Source organism: Mercurialis annua, linkage group LG2 (assembly GCF_937616625.2).
Source record: "Mercurialis annua linkage group LG2, ddMerAnnu1.2, whole genome shotgun sequence".
Lineage (NCBI taxonomy): Eukaryota > Viridiplantae > Streptophyta > Magnoliopsida > Malpighiales > Euphorbiaceae > Mercurialis > Mercurialis annua.
This window is the reverse complement of record NC_065571.1, coordinates 29,560,306-29,566,878: the sequence shown is the minus strand read 5'-3', so window position 1 is coordinate 29,566,878 and position 6,573 is coordinate 29,560,306. Positions and strand designations below refer to the sequence as shown.

The window sequence follows — 6,573 nt, the reverse complement described above, 5'->3', positions numbered from 1 at the left end:
TGGGGAACCACTGAATTTCTCGGATATTGGTGTTCACATTTTTTTAATGCATAGCGGGCTGGATGCCAAAGAAGTGGTAAGTTCAGTACTTTCTTTAGATGGCTATTTGTTTTGATATTCGATCGGAACTCTCAAACCTACGAATGAAAAGTTTCGATCTATTCCATGCTCAAGTGTTTGATTGTCGATATATCAACAACCTTAACAATACAAAGAATTCATGGTTAATGAATTTATTAATATCTAAAAAGAAATAGCCTTTTTTTCTACTACTCCGACCCAAGATACTTTGCAACCGGACGATGGTTGCATTCCTTCTTTCAATGTAGGATTTCCCCTCTATCTTGGTTTTCTTCCTTTTGGTCTGAGTTCGCCTTTCATAAGGCCTATACCGGGTGCCCCATTATAAGTATGATTCTTGCACCAAATTTCTTTTACTGGTAAGAGAGATGATGTGGAGATTGCTTTCCCATCTAGGGGTAGGGATGATCGAATGGTTAGGGCATTTAGGTTAGATTTTCATTGTTATTTAATTAAGCCCACACATGGCTATACCCATCTGAGATGAGAAGTAGAAAGAGACAAGACCGGATATTCAGCATCTAGAGGGATAAAAGTCCTAACAGCGTTTATGCGATCTCAATAATATCACTTACTAGAAAGCGGCTATGCGACAGGTAGAGTTAACTTACTATACATCGGCTATGCGATAGGAGTACAGGAGGTTACTACCTTACTCGATAGAGTATGGAGTCAACTATCTATTATACAACTGATAAGCGTTTTCTATAGTGAAGAAGCACAGCTGATCTGCGACATAACAGAGGGAGTTCTAATACTTGACCGAAGGGAAAGGTTCACTCATCAACTCAGGAACTAGAGTCAAGTAGCTAACTCATAAAGCCAGAAACAAGAGGTTCACTCAGGAGCGGATGTAGTTCTATTCCTGAGTTATGTTACAGCAGCGGATATGCTACAATGTGAAGTATCCGAGACCTTTACCTTCATTTGGAATCAGAAGACTTGATTAGTCGCAAATAAGCTGTCACCTAGGTTTGTTTTTATTCCTCACTCATCAAATCAAGTAGACAGACTTCTAGAGGACGTGGCCCTTTCCTGACATCATCACACCCGGGATCCGCTTTCAAAAACGAAAGTAAAGGCAATTCGGCGAATTCTCTTTATTTATGAGATTTTTGATTCTATTCTGTTCTTCCTGGGCGCGGCCTTAATTCTACCCATATAGGTTCTCTTAACGGATTGGCCGCATTTTAGTTTGTGCTACTGTCCTGCAAAAAAGATACCTTCCTTATTTCGGGAGTTCCTGACACGAATTTTTAAAATAAAGAAAACATGATGGAAGAGTACTTAATCCAGTCGAAGTAATTCAAAGGAGAAATAAACCAACCGGAGACGGCATTCCGGGGAAATCCATTCTCAAAGCAACGGACGAAAACATCTTTTTAAGTCACCGCTCGCTACCGAAGAATTCTTTCGCGAAAAACTATATGAATATGCCTGGGAACAAACGAGGATAAGGCAACCAAAGCAGAGGGGAAACTACCTGATTAGACGTTGAGCGGAGCCGGCCAGACGACTTTTAACTCTGTTAGCAATAAGCATTTCATTCTACTCAATTATGGGTTCTTTGGGGAAGTGGTCGGAGTCTCGGCATAGCTGTCAAAGGTCCTTAGCGCGGAAGTCTGAAAGTAAAGAATCTTAGCTCTCCGGAAGACAAAAATCACTGGTTGGTTGTTCGTTAAGCTTTATCTTAAGAAATGTTCGACCTGTCTCATGCAATATTATAGTCGTTAGAATCCAGTTTAGTTTGTTCTACCGAATTGGCTGTGCCTGTCTCTCTCACTAGAGTAGGACTACCTCGGATAATCCCTCCTTTTCATAGAAAGATAATACGAGGACAGGATGAGAGGGCAGACATACTAGTTAATAGTTAAGTATTCTTTGTCTTTATTCACTGTTGCTAAGTTGATAAAACTTGCAAAGCGAGTAAATGCAAGTACACTTTCTAGTATCGTTTAACCTCCCGAATCTGAAGAGGGTGTCATGATGCTTCACGAAGCTTTTACTAAGTGGAGCAAAATACTCCGAAGGAGGTATATTCCTAGGATCTCGGAAATACCCCTACTTCAGGGTATGACTTGGGATCCCACCTGGAAAGCTCTGACAACCAATAGGTGGGCTACTAATGCTCTCATTTCAAGGGGGATTGATAGGAAAGTAGCTTCGGCGAAATCCATGTTTAAATGTTTCTTCTTTAAAATGGAAGCTTGGTGTCAACTTATTGCCCATGTACATATCCAGTTAGGGTTTACTAATCCTTTCCTGGGTACGTTTCAGGGGGCCTTATGGCCTGAGTATATTAGATACGCCTTTGATGTCAATAACGACAGATTTCCCGAAGTGAGCTCGGAAATAGGCCGTTGACAGAACTTGGTATACAAGGTTGTCCTCCAACAGGGCGGCTTGGGTGTTCAATTGAGGGAGGAGGAAAGAGACCTATCTTTGCCATTGGTAACTGGTTTAATCAAAGGTTTCAAAAGCCCTTTCATGATTGGTTGACTGCTGTTCTTGGTCTGATACCAATGGATGGGACTTTTAATCAAACAAAGCCGATTGAAAGGCTAGTTGGCTCCAAATATGGCTACTCTTTTGACTTAAAATCTGCAACTGACCGATGGCCAATCTCCAGCTTCTGTGTCAATGGTTAGTCAGATATTTGGAAAGGCGTTTAGTTGGTCTGCTGTGGAGCTTGGTTTGGCAACAAACTTCTTCTCAGTACTCTGACACCAAAGAAAGGGAAGGTTGTGGACTTTGCGGCTGGACAGCCTTTAGGATACTACTCATCTTTGCCTCTAACAATGAGTGTTTGGAATTCGCTAAGAAATTCTATGCAAGGAATGTGACAGTGGACTTATCTCCTGTGTCACTGAATTGCATAATGAACTATCAGCACCCTTATGGGTTAATTGCAATCCATATGACATGTCCATTCAAGCGTTTTACCACCTTGGCTAGGCCCATTCCATTGAGGCTTGATGATATGATCTTTGCATCAATACCCTGACCTTGTGCTACAGACAGCATCAGTCAATACCACTAGGTCAGGAAGAATTTATCATTCGCAGCCACAGTCTCAACCGGGACTCAGCCTGCTTTTTCGACCAGTTGAAGAAAATCTTCCTGCCCAGATCTCGATTATGGAACTTCTGTCCACTTCACAAGTCCATTGGGCTGCCAAAGGCTAGCACAAGCGAGCGCCCCTAATTCCATTCCACCTGAGGGTTTGCAAGCTATGGCGGGAAGTCTATTTTATCCCCAAAGCGGGCTTTTATTCCTCAGCCAGCATCTCACCTCACGAACAGCAGTCCCTAAAAAAAAAGGAATGCAGTAGGAAGAGCAGTTCGTACCGCAAGCAGTACATAAGCCGTATCACAAGCCATACGTTCAACGATTATTATACACAAAAAAGAAAGGGATGGATGGCCGGGATCTGAGAAGGAAAACTTGTTATATGCTTAACACACGCCGATCGGTAATAGCTCCAACAGACATAGAATAGTTTCAAGGATTGGTAAGCTTTGCCGGAAAGAAGCTACTCACAATGAGGGAAAACTGCTTTCTTGATCTTCTTCATAAGACTTCGGAGTGAGAGAGAAGTCAACCTTTGCATCTACTGAACTATCTTCGGAGTGAGAATCTCTGTCTGAAAGAAGAGAAGACAAAAGCCTTTTTAGGCGAGTAACTGAGTGAGCTATAAGTTCTGAGGAGTGAGGGATCTTTCTAGGTAACCAGTCTTTATCTAGAAATATCGTGTAGAAAGAGAACTTGACTTAGAAAAAGCAATGCCCAAAGACTCCCATGCTTTCCGTTGGTCAACAACCAACCACAGCTCTCTATAGTTCTTCACTACTCGTACAGGCTTGGCGGAGTTAAGCTGTCTGGAGGGAATCATTTTTTCTCAATCAAGAATGCCTCAACTGGATAAATTCACTTATTTTACACAATTCTTCTGGTAATGCCTTTTCCTCTTTACATTCTATATTCCCATATGCAATGATGGAGATGGAGTACTTGGGATCAGCAGAATTCTAAAACTACGGAACGAACTGGTTGCACACCAGGGGAACAACATCCGGAGCAACGTCCCCAACAGTTTGGAAGATTTCTTGAGAAAAGGTTTTAGCACCGGTGTATCCTATATGTACTCTAGTTTATTCGAAGTATCCCAATGGTGTAACGCTGTCGACTTATTGGGAAAAAGGAGGAAAATCACTTTGATCTCTTGTTTCGGAGAAATAAGTGGCTCACGAGGAATGGAAAGAAACATATTCTATTTGATCTCGAAGTCCTCATATAGCATTTCTTCTAATCCTGGATGGGGGATCACTTGTAGGAATGACATTATGCTAATCCATGTTCCACACGGCCAAGGAAGCATCGTTTTTTAATCTCATTATGACTTGGTCGTTCGGAAGAGATTCTTTCTCGATCAGAATAGTGGAATGGAAGGCACTACAAGAAAAAGAAACTCTTTTTCAAATCGCCCCGCGAAGACGGACGTTTAGAAAGGTTTTCCATATTCTCAATCGCTCTTTTTTTTGAGTGGGGAGCAAGAGTGCGGGAAGGGGGCGAGACCAAGCCGAGCCACCAGGAAAGTCAGCCCTTCCCACGTGTCAAGTTGAATAAATGCAGCCTCAACCAGAGAGATCAACCTGCGCCTTTGATTTTAGGCCGCCGACGGCGCAGAACGCACTAATCCGCGACCAGCAAGTTTTCCAAAAGCGAACTGAATGGAATTGTTACTTTCCAAAAAAAATGCTTGCTGAAAATAAAAGAAGACCTATTTTCCCACGTAGTTCGTCGGTTAAACCAACAATTCTCTTCTCAAAGTCAAAGTAATAGAGAGATGGTTAGACTTATATCAATGCAATGAAAGAACCATCCCTTCCTATTTGTTTGTCATGTCAGATAGAAAGAAAATTAGACCCCAAAGAGTCCTTCTTTACCACTTTAGGGGGTGGGGGTGAGGGGGGGGGTTTACATACAACCGAGGCAAAGTGGTTTATGATTGAATCTCAGAGGCATTCTTATCATTTGGTAGATCCAAGTCCATGGCCTATTTCGGGTTCACTCGGAACTTTGGCAACCACCGTAGGAGGTGTGATGTACATGCACTCATTTCAAGGGGGTGCAACACTTCTCAGTTTGGGCCTCCTCTTGATCCTATATACCATGTTTGTATGGTGGCGCGATGTTCTACGTGAGTCCACGTTGGAAGGACATCATACCAAAGTCGTACAATTAGGACCTCGATATGGTTTTATTCCGTTCATCGTATCGGAGGTTATGTTCCTTTTTGCTTTTTTTTGGGCTTCTTTTCATTCTTCTTTGGCACCTACGGTAGAGATCGGAGGTAATTGGCCCCCAAAAGGGATTGGGGTTTTAGATCCTCGGGAAATCCCTTTTCTTAATACCCCTATTCTCCTTTCATCCGGAGCTGCAGTAACTTGGGCTCATCATGCTATACTCGCGGGGAAGGAAAAACGAGCAGTTTATGCTTTAGTAGCTACCGTTTCACTGGCTCTAGTAATCACTGGCTTTCAAGGAATGGAATATTATCAAGCACCCTTCATTATTTCGGATAGTATTTATGGTTCTACCTTTTTCTTAGCAACCGGCTTTCATGGTTTTCATGTGATTATAGGTACTCTTTTCTTGATCATATGTGGTATTCGCCAATATCTTGGTCATCTGACCAAGGAGCATCACGTTGGCTTTGAAGCAGCTGCATGGTACTGGCATTTTGTAGACGTGGTTTGGTTATTCCTATTTGTTTCTATCTATTGGTGGGGGGGTATATGAAGGAACGAAACAGTGGATTGAGGAATGAAAGCTCGAAGACAAAGAGAACCGGGCTTTTCCAAAGAATTACTGCAGCTTTGCTTCTTCCTTTTTTTCTCATATACAAAAAAGTATCTTCCACTTTCCTACCAAATCTCTCTTTATTCTGGCATATAAATGAAGGGATCGAAGAGATTATGGCAGATTATGTTCACCAAGAAATGACCCGAAATTGGATCTTGGTCTATTTTAGATTGTTCCTTTTAATCGTAATCAAAGATGTTTTCTTGTCTCTCGTTTCTTTTCTGAACAAATCGAAGAACCTAATGGATCGAACTTGAACTCCGGGTGACTGGATCGACCCCCGGCGGGGTCGCTCTGACGCAGAGGGCCCTGGGAAGCGCATCACTCCTGTAACTGATCCTTTTGTAGGTGATGGGGCATAGCGTACTCAGGTCTCCCTTGGCAATAGTTTCTTATGTCTGCCTTGATGCGTGGGAGAGGTAGCCGAATTAGGATATCACTACTGGCACGGGCTGCGCAGGAAATAGCGATCCTAAATAAAGAAAAAATAAGTTATTGCCCCAAAAGAAGTTCTTCTCAACCTAATTGAACACCTAGTTCAACAACAGCAGCCTGATAAAAATCCCCCGCTCCAGCATGACGTAGTATCGTATCTTAAAGCAGCTATCAGCCAAAATCTCGAATACC

At 42.4% G+C, this 6,573-nt stretch overlaps 1 pseudogene; it reads left to right on the top strand.

The window, feature by feature from the left end:
- The first annotated feature begins 3,644 nt into the window (after positions 1-3,644).
- LOC126669031 (cytochrome c oxidase subunit 3-like) lies at positions 3,645-6,006 on the top strand (annotated as a pseudogene).
- Positions 6,007-6,573: the final 567 nt, after the last annotated feature.